We start from the raw sequence: 15,343 nt of genomic DNA, 5'->3' as shown, positions 1-15,343 counted from the left end.
TTTGAGATAAATTTAAATACCACTGTGGAAAAAAGAACAATCTGGGACGCAAGTAAAGCAGTCATGAGAGGGTTTCTAATACAACAAAATACGATCAAGAAAAAGCTCTGGAATGAAAAGAAGGAGAAGATATTGGAAAAAATAAGAGATGGAGAGAAAAAATTAAGATCCAGGCCCAAGTCGAAGGAAGTGCTGAGAGAAGTGAAATTCTTCCAAGCCCAATATTTGAAATTGATAAATCAAGAGGTGGAATGGAAAATTAAACAAATGAAACAAAGATCTTTTGAATCAGCAAATAAGTGTGGGAAACTGCTAGCATGGCAGTTGAAAAAGAGACAAAAACTTAATACAGTTACAAATCTAGAGATTGAAGGGAGAATGGTTCAGAAACCCAAGGAAATTAGAAAGTGCTTCCAGAGATATTTCAAAGAACTTTATTCACAAGGGCCACAGAAAGATTCGGAGGTGGACCAATTTCTTAAAACCAACGGATTACAGAAAATACCTCAGGAAATGAGAACAATCCTGAATAGTAATATCACACAGCAAGAAATTGAAAGTGCCATTCAGAACCTCCAACTAGGCAAATCTCCAGGCCCTGATGGACCTACCTCCAAATATTATAAGGTTCTGAAGGACTACTTGATACAACCTATGTTGGAGGTCTGTAACCAGATTATGGAGGGGAGGAAGGCACCGGAAACGTGGAAAGAAGCCTTCATCACATTGATACCCAAACTAGAAACTGAAAAGACCCAGCTTAAGAACTACCGCCCCATCTCACTCCTAAATGTGGATTACAAAATTTTTGCAGACATTTTGGCAAGTAGGTTTAAAAAAGTGCTTAATGAAGTGATCCATAAGGACCAGGCAGGCTTTCTCCCTGGTAGGCATTTGTTTGACAACACAAGTGTCAGGGGTTCAGAAGGAGAGACACAGGAGGGGGAGCAAATGGAGAGTGAGGAGGAGGAGTACGAGGGGGGCGCAGGCAGTGACAGTGGCCAGAGTTATTCCACAAGCCTCTCTAGCGAATCGGAGGACTCACAGAAGGGAGCGCCGGTGGCCAGAGCGAAGGGGGAAGCCCCAGGAGGAAGGGGCCAGCGGGGAATCCCTGAGCAGCAGCTGGAGATCAGGACCAGCGTCTCCACCAGAGCGCAGTGGGGAGGGGGAGTCCCAGGAGTCGGGACCAGTGTCCTCACCACCAGAGGGAGGAGAGGAGTCAGGTTTGGCAACACCCACATCAGGAAGCGGGGAAACGGTCAGAAGGAAAGTCACCGGCTGGGCGCGCGCGCCAAGTTCAAATGTACAGGAGGGCGGCACAGCGGGGAGCCCGGGAAGGGAGCTAGGTCCTAAAGCCCGCCGGAGGGAGGGGCAAGACTCAGGAGGCTCAGCGTCAGAGGAGTCCAGGAAGGAGGGAACCCCAGAGGGCAGAAGGACCCAGCGCAGGAAAGAGCAGCGCAAGAGGTGGAGCCGGGCTAGAATCTTCAACTGGTGTGGGTGGAGCAGTGAGTCAGAGGGGACTTAGCCGGTCTAGGGTCAAGACGTGGGTCTGCGCGCCCAGAGCTTGGAAATGGAAACTAAACTTTAATAAAGACTTTTGTATATAACATCCACTGGGCGTTGGTCCTCTGTGAGCTGGGACCTAGCGGCAGTCCTGACAACAAGAAACATCATCGACATTTTGGAACTTTTACAAACAAATCTCAACACTAGAGCGGTGTTAATCTTTATTGATGCGGAGAAAGCCTTTGACAACATTTCTTGGATGTTTATGAAGAAAAATTTGGAAGGGATGGGAGTGGGGCGGGGGTTTGAAAATGGAATAGAAGCAATATATTCAGAACAAAAAGCTAAATTGATAGTAAACAATGTGGTGACAGAGGAGTTTAAAATTGAAAAAGGGACACGGCAGGGGTGCCCTCTATCCCCTCTATTGTTTATTTCAGTTCTGGAGGTGCTATTGAACATGATTAGAAAGGACCGGTTGGTACAGGGAATTGAGGTCGGAGTGAAACAATATAAATTGAAAGCATTTGCAGATGACCTGGTATTAACATTACAGGAGCCAGTCTCTAGTACTAAAATAGTGTTAGAATTAATTTCTGACTTTGGTCGGGTGGCGGGATTTAAGCTGAACAAGCAAAAAACTAAGGTTATAGCAAAAAATTTGACAACTACAGAAACAGATGAGTTCCTGAAAGAAACAGAATTAAATGTGGTTAAAAAAGTAAAATACCTAGGGGTGTATCTGACCTCCAAAAATTAGAATTTGTTTAAAGACAACTACGAGAAATGTTGGTCAGAAATCAAAAGAGATTTGGAAACGTGGTCAAGACTGAAACTTTCCTTGTTGGGCCGAATAGCAGCTATAAAGATGAATGTATTGCCAAAAATGTTATTTTTGTTTCAGGCCCTACAGATCGTGGACAAGGTGGAATGTTTTGGAAAGTGGCAGAAGGATATTTCTAAGTTTGTTTGGCAGGGCAAAAAGCCCCGAATAAAGTTTAAAATACTAACTGATGCGAAAGAAAGAGGGGGATTTGCCCTGCCAGACTTGAGGTTATATTATGAATCCGCAGCCTTCTGCTGGTTGAAAGATTGGATCTTACTGGAAAACACTGATGTCCTAGATCTGGAAGGGTTTGACAATGCTTTTGGGTGGCATGCATATTTGTGGTATGACAAGGTTAAAGTGCACAAATTGTTTAAAAACCACATTGTTAGGAGAGCAATCTTAATGGTCTGGACAAAATATAAAGACTTATTGGAGAGTAAGACTCCGAGGTGGCTCTCACCGGTGGAGGCCAAGGCACGTAAGAGACTTAACATGGAGGCCAAATGGCCTAAATATGGGGAAATAATTGAAAAGATTGGAGACAATTGGAGGTTGCAGAGCTTGGAAAAATTAAAAAACAAGGTGCGAGATTGGTTGCATTATGCACAAATTCAAGATGTTTTTAAAGCAGATAAGAAGGTTGGATTCCAGGTGGAAAAATCGAAACTAGAGACAGAACTGTTAGAACCAAAAAGTAAACTACTTTCGAGAATGTATAACCTGCTGCTTAAATGGAATACTCAGGATGAGACAGTCAAATCCACCATGATAAAGTGGGCGCAGGATTTGGGGCATAACATTATGTTTGAAGACTGGGAAAGGTTATGGAACACCGGAATGAAATTTACGGCATGTAGTGCCTTGAAGGAAAACATTATGAAAATGATATACCGGTGGTACATGACCCCAGTCAAGCTTGCTAAGATATATCACCTGTCTGATAATAAATGTTGGAAATGTAAAGAGGCGGAGGGGACATTCTTTCACCTCTGGTGGACCTGCCCGAAAGTGAAGGCCTCTTGGGAGATGATTCATAATGAACTAAAAAAGGTACTTAGATTTACCTTACCTAAGAAACCAGAGGCCTTCCTTCTGGGCATGGTGGACCAGAGAGTGCTTAAGAAGGACAGAACTTTTTTTTATGTACGCTACTACAGCAGCAAGGATCCTGATTGCAAAGCATTGGAAGACACAAGATTTACCCACACTGGAGGAATGGCACACGCAGTTGATGGACTACATGGAACTGGCCGAAATGACTGGCAGAATCCGAGACTTGGGAGAAGAAACAATTGAGGAGGACTGGAAAAAATTTAAGGACTATCTGAAAAAACATTATAAGCTGTATGAATGTTAAAAAATGCACCTTTTAGGAAATTCTAGCTTCAGTAATGTTAAACTAAAGAAACGGAAATTAAGGCACAAGAAGGCAGAGATAGAATAATGAAACAACTTTATTGTGTTTAAATGAAAATGTACATGATTTGGGTTATAACACATTTGAAATTGGGTAACATGATAAAACGAAGGATACAACAAGTATTGAAACAAGTTAACAAATTGCTGATGTTATGTATCACAGAGAATGCAGGGTTGGGAGGATGTGGGGAAGTCCAGTAGACTTGGAAAAAAGAACAAGAAAATTTGTAACCTTTCTACTTTACTTTTATAATATGCTCTTTATTCTTTTTTCTGTATTTCACAAACTCAATAAAAAATATTAAAAAAAAAATCAAATCATTGCAATCAGCCAGCAAATAGTTCCTGCTTTCCTCAAAGAAGGAAGGATTTCACATTTTCCCATGCTGCATCATACTGACAAGTGCCATCTTATTTTTTCTACTATCTTTAGCAAGCATTTCAAGTCTTAAGTAAAGCTGTGCAGTGGAATCCCCAATTATAAATAGAAGTCCATCTGTACTCTTTATTAAAAAAAATAAATTCTTAATGAGGCTTGGCGTGAAAAACCAATTGTAGATATTAATAAGAGAGAAAAAAAGAAACATACCAAACACCTCCGCAATCCCCACGCCATGATGAGAATCTCTTTGAAGTCTGAGATTGTACACCAGAGACTATACAATTCTGCAGGTTGTTTCTTAGGCTTCTTCGGTCCAGACCATTTCTGTTTATTGTCCAAATCTAATCATTTCTTCAAATAGATATTCCCAGGTATGAGAAAGACATTGGAGAGGGCCAGCCGTCCCGTGCTCTACGACCCAGAGTCCTGCCGCTTGCACCGTGATGCAAGTCGGCAATCCTGGACAATCTGCGGGTCTACAAGACAGTCCTCCCCCATGCTGGGGAGGCTGCCAGGGCTTTTTGTTGTTGTTTAGTTGTTTAGTTGTGTCCGCCTCTTCGTGACCCCCTGGACCAGAGCACGCCAGGCACTCCTGTCTTCCACTGCCTCCCGCAGTTTAGTCAAACTCATGCTGGTAGCTTCAAGAACACTATCCAACCATCTCATCCTCTGTCGTCCCCTTCTCCTTGTGCCCTCCATCTTTCCCAACATCAGGGTATTTTCCAGGGAGTCTTCTCTTCTCAGGAGGTGGCCAAAGTATTGGAGCCTCAGCTTCAGGATCTGTCCTTCCAGTGAGCACTCAGGGCTGATTTCCTTAAGAATGGAAAGGTTTGATCTTCTTGCAGTCCATGGGACTCTCAAGAGTCTCCTCCAGCACCATAATTCAAAAGCATCATTTCTTCAGCATTCAGCCTTCTTTATGGTCCAGCTCTCACTTCCATACATCACTACTGGGAAAACCATAGCTTTAACTATACGGACCTTTGTTGGCAAGGTGATGTCTCTGCTTTTTAAGATGCTGTCTAGGTTTGTCATTGCTTTTCTCCCAAGAAGCAGGCGTCTTTTAATTTCGTGGCTGCTGTCACCATCTGCAGTGATCATTGAGCCCAAGAAAGTAAAATCTCTCACTGCTTCCATTTCTTCCCCTTCTATTTGCCAGGAGGTGATGGGACCAGTGGCCATGATCTTCATTTTTTTGATGTTGAGCTTCAAACCATATTTTGTGCTCTCCTCTTTCACCCTCATTAAAAGGTTCTTTAGTTCCTCCTCACTTTCTGCCATCAAGGTAGTGTCATCTGCATATCTGAGGTTGTTGATATTTCTTCCGGCAATCTTAATTCCGGCTAGGGATTCATCCAGCCCAGCCTTTTGCATGATAAATTCTGCATATAAGTTAAATAAGCAGGGAGACAATATACAGCCTTGTCGTACTCCTTTCCCAATTTTGAACCAATTAGTTGTTCCATATCCAATTCTAACTGTAGCTTCTTGTCCCACATACAGATTCTCAGGAGACAGATGAGGTGATCAGGCACTCCCATTTCTTTAAGAACTTGCCATAGTTTGCTGTGGTCGACACAGTCAAAAGCTTTTGCATAGTCAATGAAGCAGAAGTAGATGTCTTTCTGGAACTCTAGCCTTCTCGATAATCCAGCGCATGTTTGCAATTTGGTCTCTGGTTCCTCTGCCTCTTCTAAATCCAGCTTGCACTTCTGGGAGTTCTCAGTCCACATACTGCTTGAGCCTACCTTGTAGAATTTTAAGCATAACCTTGCTAGCGTGTGAAATGAGTGCAATTGTGCGGCAGTTGGAGCATTCTTTGGCACTGCCCTTCTTTGGGATTGGGATGTAGACTGATCTTCTCCAATCTTCTGGCCACTGCTGAGTTTTCCAAACTTGCTGGCATATTGAGTGTAGCACCTTAACAGCATCATCTTTTAAAATTTTAAATAGTTCAGCTGGAATACCATCACTTCCACTGGCCTTGTTATTTGCAGTGCTTTCTAAGGCCCATTTGACTTCACTCTCCAGGATGTCTGGCTCAAGGTCAGCAACCACACTACCTGGGATGTACGAGCCATCCATATCTTTCTGGTATAATTCCTCTGTGTATTCTTGCCACCTCTTCTTGATGTCTTCTGCTTCTGTTAGGTACTTACCACTTTTGTCCTTTATTATGGTAATCTTTGTACGAAATGTTCCTTTCATATCTCCAATTTTCTTGAACAGTTCTCTGGTCTTCCCATTCTGTTGTTTTCCTCTATTTCTTTGTATTGCTTGTTGAAGAAGGCCTTCTTGTCTCTCCTTGCTAGGGCTAATTACCCCCATATCAGCCCTGAATTACCTGGACGGCTGGGGTCCAGTCGTATGGGAGTCAACCATTTCCCGCCACCGGAAACAGGAAGTCCCGGACATTATGTTTATTTTAATGAACTGAATAGAGTGAAAGATTATGAGTCATGGGGGCATAGAGAGTGCATGTATTAACAGCGCTTGGTTTATTTTTTTAGTTGCTATTTTGTTAAATTGTTAATACTGTTTTATAGATTATAAATGCTTTGTTAATCATATACAGTGGTACTCCCGTTCCGGAGCCCCATTCGCATCCAGAAGCAAACATAACTAGCGACGGCACGTCTGCGCACACACGCGTCGCTTTTCGCCACTTCGTGATGTCATTTTGAGTGCCTGCACATGCGCGAGCGGCGAAACCCGGAAGTAACACGCTCTGTTACTTCCGGGTTGCCGCAGAGCGCAACTCAACATGAAGCATATTCAACCCGAGGTATGACTGTAATATGACTTTTGCTGTAATTGTAAAGTTTAGCATATTTTTGTTGCTGCTTTGTTAATACAGTGTTACCTTGGGTTACAAACACTTTGGGTTACAAACTCCGCTAACCCAGAAGTAGTACCTTGGGTTGAGAACTTTGCCCCAGGATGAGAACGGAAATTGCGTGCCAGTGGGCGGCAGCAGTGAGAGGCCCCATTAGCGAAAGCCCACCTCAGGTACTACTGTAGTGTTTTCTAGGCTGTAATTGTTTTTACTGATGATTTGTTAGGCTGAAAGAGCTGCTCAATGCTGGGTCTGAATAGAAAACGCTCTGAAAACTTGGGGAACCTGCAGCCGAGACCTCCTACAAACCCAAAGGAGCAGCAATGTTACTAAAAATACCCTAACTGCATGGACAAGAGTCAATGTGAAAGCTGCGCAAACATCCTTTCTTCTCTTCTCTCCACTCTGTGAGATTTGACAACTTCCAGGTGCACACAGGACTCCGCATTCTCAGTGAGGCCAGCTTGAGAGAAGAGAACATGCTGTGGCTGGGTTGCAGTTTACTGCTGGCGGCTCTTGCAGGTACAATCCCCCCCCCCAAAAAAAAATCTGGACAGTTTATCTGCCCAAGAATAGACATGAAATGTTGGGTGAGGATGAACGAAACTGCAGTACAGAAGCTGGAATGCAAATCCACAGCCATCGATCCAGAAGAGGGCTAAGATTTCAGTGTGCAAGTAGAGGTGTCCTGGCAACAGAGGAGGGGAAGGAGAACCAGGCAGTTAAGCCAGGAAACAGAAATACAGGAGGGCTATCTCCATTATCAGTCATACTCAGATTTAACCCACTGATATTAATGGGCATGCCTAACTTAAGTCCACTGATTTCAGTGGGACTACTCTGAGTATTACTTTGTTGGATACAACCCAAAAACCCATTCTCTACACTGACCATTCAGACTATTCACCCAGTCCCACTTTATTAAAAAAGCTCAGTGGTGTTAGACTTACCATAGCAGCATTTGGTCAATATGTGCTGTCCATCACTGTATTTGTTCTGTAACAGTGTGTGAAACTGACATATCCCTAAGCAACTTGGTCCCAAAGTACCATGAGACCCCAAAGTACTTACTTTCCAACGTGACCACCAAGATCTGTTGATGGGGCACTTCTGCTGGTCTCCTCACCCCAATGAACCCTGAGGTTTAGCTGGACATCATTAGGGATTGAGCCTTTGGTGTGGCAGCCACTGCGCTGTGGAACTCCCTGCCACCAAGAGCCATCCCTCCCTTCAGACATCTTTTGAAAACTTTAATGTTTAGAGAAGCCTTTGTAACATGAATCTTCTTTCATAGTATTGTAGAGTTGGAAGGGACCCCTAGGGTCATCTAGTTCAATCCCCTGCAATGCAGGAATCTCAACTCTGTTAACTAATTAGTATTTATTGGCATTTTAATGATGTTTTCATGCTGATTTTATTCTCATATATAATAATACACTTATACAGTACATATATATGTGCAGGTTGTAAGAAAATAAATTAACAGCTCATATCAGAATAATCAAAGCAGTCAAAGAGGAAATGTCACTATTACATGGGGCAAACCAGCAGTGTATTATATACTTACTTGTTACAGTTACAGGAGCCAGTGTGGTGTAGTGGTTAAGCCTCCACATGCAGCTGCTGGGTGACCTTGGGCCAGTCACACTTCTTTGAAGTCTCTCAGCCCCACTCACCTCACAGAGTGTTTGTTGTGGGGGAGGAAGGGAAAGGAGAATGTTAGCCGCTTTGAGACTCCTTAAAGGGAGTGAAAGGTGGGATATCAAATCCAAACTCCTCCTCCTCCTCTTCTTCTTCTTCTTCTTCTTCTTCTTCTTCTTCTTCTTCTTCTTCTTCTTCTTCTTCTTCTTACTGTTTTGGAATAGTCTACAATAATACATTATGATCTTTCCTGTGGTTTAAAACTGTGGCTTTTATTTTAGCAGTATGAGTGATGGTATGTAGAACTCTGGCAGAAATTAATCAGGAACAGTTGCCAGCCACACTTACTTGCAATATGAGACCAATAATTCAAAGGATTCCTATGCAGGGAGATGGAGGTGGAAAGCAGGATATGGTGGCAAAAAGTTGAGCCTTTGTTTACTAGCAGGAAGAGATTGCATGCAGCGCCCTCATCTAGCTACCGCAGTCTGGCTGACAGATGTCATGGGATAGGCTGGATACCATTTCCTGAGTTCACGAGGCCACATTGCATTTTAGCATGTTCCTAACCATTGAAGAAGTCTTGATTTTTCCCTCTACCAATTATATATTGAGCTGTTGCAGCTGCTGAGAAGTTGGTTGGTAGTGCCAAGTGCCAACAAGATTCTGTGCCGTGACAAGTCTCCCTCCAGTCAGTGTACCATGTCTGCAGTGGGGCCCTCATCAGCCAAGAATGGGTGTTGTCCTCAGCTCAGTGCAGCAGGAGGTGGGTATAAGCCTGCTTCACACCTTTTGCACACAATCGGTCTGCCACAGGGAATAAAGTCCATTCTCTGCTGTTGGCTGCTCTGTTCTTATTTGAAATAGGAGGGCAACTTGTGCATTTGACTGCCTGCCTACAAGAATCCTTGAGGGTGAGCAAGGAATCTCTCAACCCAGGCTGAGGCAGAAAAACTCTAGGGAGAACACTATTGACCCACCTGCTCTTCTTCCAGCAGCCCAGACCACATGGAGGTCTGGCTTGGCCTACAAGTCCCTGAGACTCCTCCTAAGGAGAAGCAACAGGTCATTGCTGCTGCCAAGCTGGTCCCTCATAAGCAGTTCAACAACTACACACTGGACTATGACATCATGCTCATCAAGCTTGCACAACCAGCTGTCCTGGGTGAGCTAGTGCAGCCCATCAGTTTGCCCAGCCAATGTGCCATAGCTGGGACCCAGTGCCTGGCTTCAGAATGGATCAGCAGCAACTGTGAGTAGAGAGAGGGTGGTGCTGAGAGACTAACCAGGACCAGCAACAACTGTGACAGACTGGAGCAGGGGGCTGCTGGAAGATGCCCCTCTTCGTGGCCGTGGGGGATTATGGTGGGGACACGCAAGGAGGCACTGAAGTCCCTTAGTGATACATGGGATAAATGACACCATGCAAAAAAGGGAAGGGTAGATGAACGGCAAATGGTGGGAGGGAGGCACCAACAATTCATTGTACTATGATAGATTCATGGCAGGTGGCAGTGCCCCCTTGAAGCAGAAAGAGCTCAAGGAGAGAGGGGTGAGGCCTGAGCATAAGAGTCTCCCTCCTGCCTTGCCCCAGGCAGCTGCTCAGGATCAACATATTTTGGGCTTACAGCTGATGGAACAGACAACCTTCTGCAGTGCTCCTACCTTCCAGTCACATCTGATGCCACATGCAACAATGTCTACCCAGGACGGTTCACTGACAGGATGCTTTGTGCTGGACAGCTGGACAGCAGCCAACATGCCTGCAAGGTGAGGCTCTTCTCTTTTTACTGGCAAGTCCAGTGATTGGGGGGGGGGCAGGGAGCAGACAAGCAGAGGCATACCTTGACTCCCTTGTGATCTTGGCCAGAAGCTGTATCAGTACATCTGAAGCTGGGAGAGACCATGGACCAGAAACTCTAAAGGTTTGCTTTTTGTCACCTTTCATGCTCTGCCTGTGATTTCCTCCATGACCATCAGGACTGCTCTTCTTTCTCTCTCACTCCCTCTCTTCCTGCAACTCTCACCTGCTGTCTCTATCTTTCTTCTATCCAAGCGCCACTTGGCGCTCCACTCACAGTTCCAATAGCACCACTGGCCAACCTGGGAGATGGTCCTGCAGGACTGATGAGATGGGTGCCTAGAGGAGCCTGCATGCCTTGCCTGGCCTCCCAGATGGGCATGTGTGCTCCTAGTCACTTCAAGCCATGGGTGAGAGGTGTGGTTTTGGTGGCCTCCTGCACCTGCACTTTTTGGTGGGAGGTAAGGTCATATAGGTGTCCCTGATTTTGAGTTCAGTAACATGGTCTAATTATGTGCATCCACACACACCATAGATGAATGCTTCCCTTCAGACTAGAGCTGTCTCCAACCAATTCACTCACAAGCACAAGCACGCTCCGTAGGCAGCTAGTAGCTACTGGCCAGACATTAACCAGAACTAAACAACAAAGCATAATATATTTGAAAAGTACAATAAAAAGGCATGTGCCAAATCCTCCCCATATCAAAGTTAAATAGCATTTATGTCATTCCCGCATTCTTGAGAGGGACAGAGGGGCTGTAAGCACAAGCGCACACCCACCCCAACAGGGGAAGGGAAATTCTCCAGCTGCAAGAGCCAACTTCTTGGGACCACTCAGGAGGTACTTGTGGCTGGGGAAAGCCTCACACAGCTCCCTCTCTCCTGCTGCAGGCAGTGCTCCAGGGCCTGAGAGTTCAAATAACGACAGTGAGAAATTGCCATGATTTGATCCTGTCCTCTGAAGACCCAAAACTGTTGTCTATGTCTTAGTGAGATGTGGGCAGCCCCCTGGTGTGTGAAGAAGCCCTCCAAGGACTGCTGTCCTGGAAGAAAAGCTGCAGTGAAGAGAACCGGCTGGGGCTGTACACCAAGGTCTGCATCTTTGAAGACTGGATCCACTACACAATTGCCAACAACTGAAGAGCAATAAAGCCAGATTGAGCTCTGACCTGGTATCTCGCTGCTCTGAGAGAGACCCTGTGATCTGGCGCCACCAGCAATGCAATGACTATACAGGCCTGGCTACTGTGGAAGAGAAGGCTTCTAGGAAGTCTACCCCCCAGTCTGCCCACCGCCAGAGGGGTCATGGCTGAGGCAAGGGAGCAGAATCGAATGATTTGCTCCCTCACTCCTCAGCTTCTGGCACACCTCCTGGAATGGCTTGATTTCACATTATGGTAGATGTTGGTTAGGTAGGTGAGGAAATATATTAACTATATTTTATTCCTCCACAAACCTGGCCAACAGACAAAACATCAGCTTATCGCTTGTGTTTAGAAGCACAGTGCTGAGCATCTTAAACAGTCAAAACAAAAGCCTTTAGGCTGATCTCCCCCTTCTGTTACCCTGTTTATTATAGAAACAGACCACTGACTGAAAAGTATGGTTAAAACATATAGTTTACTCACAGTCAAGCACCTGTCTTTACCAACAACAGCAGTAAAAATAAATGCAGGTAAAATACTTGTATTTACAGTGAAAGCAGCCTCAGGCATGAGCCTGATGCTGGAGCAAGCAGATACAAGTCTTCTCCCATCGGCTGGTTGGAGAGAGAGAGAGAGAGAGAAAGAGAGAGAGAGAAGGAACAGAAAATACTTCTTTTCTTCTTCCCTACCAAGAGAGGAGGGGAAATGAAATAACACAGAGCCTTCTCTACCAATTGCATTGATCTGAGTCCACCTAACAGCAATACTGCTCTGTGATTTTAATCCCCACACTTGCTTACTAGTAAGAATATGCATTTTTAGATTTGATTTCTAAACTCCCACAATATTTACTCCATGGAGCAGTTTCGTTAGCATCCCAGCCTTCCATGGCCTAACACAGTCAAAGCTCCATGAAAGAACCTACCACACCAGCACCCACCTAGAGCTGGCTCTGAAGTCTGCTTGTTTGTGAAGTGAGGCACTTGCAACGGATGTAAGTTGCAGAGCTGCTGATTTCCATACCCCCTAAGGTACCCATCTCACACACCCCTCTGCGACGTCACTGTTTCTGCCAAGAAAGTGCCGTGTAGGTTGAGGCACAACCTCTTCAGTTCTTTGCTTTTCATCCAAACTGGCTATCAGTTGTACTTAAGGAAGCCATCCAACAGTCCCTTGCCTGAGCTAAGCCAAGCCCCCTTGCCCACCTCACCAGCTTCTTACAGACATATCAGTTCTGTTTTCCCATCATTGCCAACCACAGAGATGCCAACTGAGAGTGCCCACAAATGGCAAGTTTAGTTGAGTGTGCTCATATGCTTTGTCACTGCACTGAATGGTGCCCAAAGCAGCCTGAAACAAACACCAACTGATTATCAAAACACAGCATCCTTGGAGGTTGCTACTGCTGCTGAAAGCTCTTAACTCTGTCCCTTGATAAAAACAGGGTTATGACAGGAGGGATGCATTCCATTGTCTCTGCAGGCAAGGGCAGAGAAAGGGGGTGCGGTGGGTGTGTGCTACCCTGGGCGTCACCACTGAGGAGGGTGACAAAATGCTGGGCGGCACTCACCACGAGGCCTGCAGCATGCCCAAACCACCAGTGGTCAGGACCTCATTAGCAGGACCAGTGGTCAGGGATGATGGGCCTTGTATTCCCACAACATTGGGTGACCCAAGGTGGAGAAAGGTTGCTCTGCACTGACTGGCAACCACTCTCTATCTCACACGAGGCAGAGATACCTGGGTGCATTGGGTTCGCTGATGCGTTTGGTGCAGAAGTTTCCCCTACGCAGGTCGCTCTCTCTGTGGTCTTTGTGGTCTTTAAGAACCGGCGACAAAGTCCACTGCCAGTCCTTTGGCAAACACACAGGGCAGAAGTGAAACCAATTGAATCATCTGAAGCAAACTTAACAATAATACAAGGCTATGGCTCTATGCACACTAACTTGAAATGAATTTTGTTGAGATCAATGTGACATTTTGGAACCTGGATGAAACTATCCTGAAAAGGGCAAGTCAGCATAGAAGTCTTTTTTTTTTTTTTTGTCTTTTGATGGAATGGCTGCAGGTCTGTCCTGCACATTTTTCTGGAAGCAAGTCCCAAATTTATTGGTTCAGGGAAAGGCCCAAAGAAAAAATCTATGCCAATCCAGGCTATTTGCCACAGAAAGGCCTTCATTTGGCACCAACACCCAAGCTAAACACTCTGTCAGTTTGCCTCAGATTCTAGAGAATTGTAGGCTTCAGAGATCCCCAAGGGTCATCCAGCCCACCCCCTGCAATGCAGGAAGTACACTTTGATTGCAACTGACACTCACTCACTTGCTCATGAGCACCAGAAGCAGGTGTTGTCCCCTTGCAACGAAAACCCAATCTGTTTTTGGAGATCTGCACACACCTCCTCAGGTTGGGCAGGTGAGCATGTTTCCATTTCACTATTTCATGAAAAGTATGTGTTGCTTGATTGTAGAACAAAAAACCTCAAAGCAAAAGCACAGGCAAGTGCAGCAAAATCCTTGGCAGTGAGCATGGGGGGGCAGGGGGCACCGTGGGATTTTCACTTGAGTTAATGCAGGACGGGATGCCAGTATGGCTGAGAAGCATAGCTCTTGCAGGGGGACCTAGCAGGGAATGGGCTAGGCTGGGGAGGGGGCGAGCGAAGACCAGAAGCTTAACACTGTGATGCAGCAGCAGCAGCAGCAGCAGCAAAAAAGGCGAATGCTCTTCTCGGCTGCCTCCACAGAAGTCTAGTGTGCAGATCCAGGTCTCAAATCCTGGAGAGTCAGTGTTGAGGTTCAGAGGCAAGATCATTTATGTTGCAGGCAAATCCTCACTGGTATCTGCAAGGGGGGCTGGAGAGACCCCCACCATGCCACCTGAAGCCCTGGAGAGCAGCAGCCAGTCAGTGTAGAGGTGGTGTGGAATAGTGGTAAGAGCAGTGTTTCTCAAACTTGGGTCCAGACAACAGCTGGGAAGAAACAGTGGATCAGAATGCCGGTCTAGGGCCCGGGAGGCCGGGGTTCAAATTCCCGTCTGGCCATGAAGCTCACTGGGTGACATCTGGCCAGTCACTCACTCTCAGCCTGACCTCCCTCGCAGGGCTTTTGTGAAGACAGAATGAGCAGGAGTGGCAGAGCCTAGGAAAAGGGACGGGCCGCCTGTCGTTCTCTCACTTTAGCCTGGGGGCTGATGCCGTAGCTGGTGAAGGCATACTGCCAATGCAGCAGCCCCAGGTGGGTGATCAGGAGCCGGCAGTAAGAGGTGAAGGTTGTGGTGAGGAAATGCCAGTAGAGAGCTCGGTCCAGAAACCAGATCTCAGAATGCGGGTGACAACTGGAAGAGAGAAGAGAGTCCGCATGATGAGAAGAACAGACCACCCCACCTTTCAAGGGGGCCTAGGGATGGCGAACTGGGCCTCGGTGCTTTCTACAAAGGATAAAGGCTTTTCCAAAGGAAATTCATCCTCTGAGGCCCTTCTTCGGGTGCCTCCTCCCCGAGAGGAGGGTGGCTACACAAGAACAGGCCTTTTCTGCAGTGGCTCCCTGTTTGTGGAAGGCTCTCTCCAGGGAGGCTCACCTGGCACCTTTGCGACCTATCTGTAGGCGTCGTGACGAAAATGTTCCTCTTCAACCCAGCCTTTGGCTGATTGACACCTGATATCTTTCTAAATATGTTGGGTGGGGGGGTGCTTGTTTTTCTTCTTATTTTTATTATGCAGTTTGTGTTTTTTATATTGCAGTTTTAGGTGGTAAACCGCCCTGAGATTTGTGGATGAAGATAA

The 15,343-nt window shown here is 45.9% G+C and overlaps 1 pseudogene across 1 annotated transcript; it reads left to right on the top strand.

Annotated features, from left to right (window-relative positions):
* The first annotated feature begins 7,372 nt into the window (after positions 1-7,372).
* Positions 7,373-11,585, top strand: LOC310851191 (trypsin-like; annotated as a pseudogene). Its single transcript, XR_014568716.1, has 5 exons — positions 7,373-7,494; positions 9,229-9,379; positions 9,609-9,865; positions 10,208-10,383; positions 11,408-11,585. The product of XR_014568716.1 is annotated as a trypsin-like (transcript).
* Positions 11,586-15,343: the final 3,758 nt, after the last annotated feature.

This window comes from Podarcis gaigeae (assembly GCF_964106915.1).
Source record: "Podarcis gaigeae genome assembly, chromosome: 8".
Classification (NCBI taxonomy): Eukaryota; Metazoa; Chordata; class Lepidosauria; order Squamata; family Lacertidae; genus Podarcis; species Podarcis gaigeae.
This window is presented reverse-complemented; position numbering and strand designations above follow the sequence as displayed.